Raw genomic sequence first — 2,500 nt, 5'->3', positions numbered from 1 at the left:
TTATTTTGTTTGTCCTCCCCCCTCCTCCTTCTTCTTCTTCTTTTTCTTCTTCTTCTGCTTCTTCTTCTTCTTATTATTATTATTCTTATTATTATTATTATTATTATTATTATTATTATTATTATTATTATTATTATTATTATTATTATTATTATTATTATTATTATTCCTCTTCTCCTCCTCCTCCTCCTCCTCCTCCTCCACCTTCTCCCGTCTCTTTCTCGATTCACTTACATCTTTCTCTCATTCTCTCTCTATCTCTCTCTATCTCTCTCTCGCTCTCTCTCTCTCTCTCTCTCTCTCTCTCTCTCTCTCTCTCTCTCTCTCTCTCTCTTCACTAATCTATCTCTCTCTCTCTCACTCTCACTCACTCTCACTCTCTCTTCCATCCTCACCTCCTCTCCTCCAACCCTTTTTCCTTCACCCACCCACTCTCCCCCTCCCCATCCGAACCCCATTCCTCCCTCCTTCCAACCCCCCTCAATTCCCCCCATCCACTACTCCCTCCCCTCCACCTATCCCCCCCCCTCCTTTCCCCCTCACATCCTCCCTCCTTCCCCCCTCGTACCCTCCCTCCTTCCCCCTCACATTCTCCCTCCTTCCCCCTCGTACCCTCCCTCCTTCCCCCCTTCCTCCCTCCCTCCCTCCTTCCCCCTCACACCCACCCTCCTTCCCCCTCGTACCCTCCCTCCTTCCCCCCTTCCTCCCTCCCTCCCTCCTTCCCCCTCACACCCACCCTCCTTCCCATCCCCCCCCTTCCCTCCCTCCCTCCCTACATCTCCCCATCCCCCCCACCCCCCTCCAGGCACCTGACCGAAAGGGAAAGTGCCCGACCAAAGCGGTTAGTGTGACTGACCTTGTGATCTCTGAGCAGGGAACAGACCTTTTGCATGGGGCGTTTCTCGAGTTGAAGATCATGATGGTGAAGATGGTGATGGGGGGTGATGGGGGTGGTGATGGTGATGATGGTGGTGATGGTGAAGAAGGTGATGGGGGTGGTAATGGTGATGATGGGGGTGGTGATGGTGATGATGGGGATAGTGATGGGGGTGGGGATGGTAATGATGGTGATTGTGATGAGGATGGTGATAGTGGTGATGGTAATGACGGGGCTGTGGATGGGGATGGTGTTGATGGTGATGGGGATTGTGATGTTGGTGATGGGGAATGTGATGGGATGGAGATGATGATGGGGATGGTGGTGATGGTGATTGTGATTGGATTGGTGGTGAGGGTTAGGGTGATGAAAGTGAAAATGAGGAGAAGGAGAAGGATAACGATGGTGATACTACTACTGCTGCTAAGTCTGCTGATAATAAAGATAATAATAAAAATAGAATAATTATAATTAATCATTACTATCATCATATTTAACATTATCATTATCATTGTTATTATTATTGTTGCTATCAATATCAATAATATAATGATAACGATAACATCAATAAAAAATAATGATAATAGTAATAACAATTATACAGTAACGATAATAACAATAATAATTATAATGACAATGATAATGATAACAACAATAATAATAATGATGACAAATACAGTGACAATAATAGTGATAATAGTAATAATAATGATAATGATAATAAAGACAACACAACGAAAATAACAAAACAAAAAAGCTTCAATAATAATACAATATGACAATAATTATAACAATAAAGATAATAGCAAAAATAATGACAATAATAATGATAATAACGCTATTGATTTCATTAGAATTTACGCTTGGAACAATACCTGCCCACGTATTGTACTACGTAAATACCTGTCTGTATTAAAAGCAAAATGAACAAAATCATACATTTTCTTTCTTTCTTTTTTTTTTCTTTTTTCTTTATCGAATTGCCATTGTGAACTGTTTGCGATCCTTTGTTCGATGGACAAACAACATGACAAGTTTGCCTCCTGTGTTTACAGTCTCTTGCTATTACGAGTGGCAGGAAATTGTTATTGTTTGCTACGTAATGGTTTGATAAGGTTATAGTTATTCCGTAAGGCAATGGGTAATGATATTGAATAATAAACGATAAAAATAAAGGATGGTTAAAAGACGCAAGTTTTTGGAATGATGAATGTGGAATGATAATGAAGAGTAATGGTTGATTAGGATTTAGAAAGAATAGGCTGTGTCGGGTTTTTGTTTGTTTTGTTTTGTCTCGTTTGTGTGTGTTTTTTTTTTTTTTTTTTTTTTTTTTTGTGTAAGAAGACTACGGTTGCGTATCAGTAATACTATGACGGTGATTGTTTTTTTATGGCCATTGACAGTGACATGAGACAGTGTCCGCGACCGTTTCTGACAGTGGCCAACATTTACGGTTGTTCACAGTTGTAGTAATAGTGATAGTCGTTGACAGTGATAGTTGTTGACAGCGATAGTTGTTGGTGGTGACAGTTTATGACAGTGACAGTTGTTTTACAGTTCATGATATCCATTGTACTGACAGTGATAGTTGTTAACATTTACAGAGACAGTTGTTGACACTGA

At 40.5% G+C, this 2,500-nt stretch overlaps 1 protein-coding gene across 1 annotated transcript in view; it reads right to left on the bottom strand.

Moving 5' to 3' along the window:
* The window catches only part of LOC125047523, a 53,479-nt gene that overhangs the window by 50,098 nt on the left and 881 nt on the right, over positions 1–2,500 (bottom strand). The window lies entirely within an intron of this gene.

This window comes from Penaeus chinensis, chromosome 4 (assembly GCF_019202785.1).
Source record: "Penaeus chinensis breed Huanghai No. 1 chromosome 4, ASM1920278v2, whole genome shotgun sequence".
Taxonomy (NCBI): domain Eukaryota; kingdom Metazoa; phylum Arthropoda; class Malacostraca; order Decapoda; family Penaeidae; genus Penaeus; species Penaeus chinensis.
This window is presented reverse-complemented; position numbering and strand designations above follow the sequence as displayed.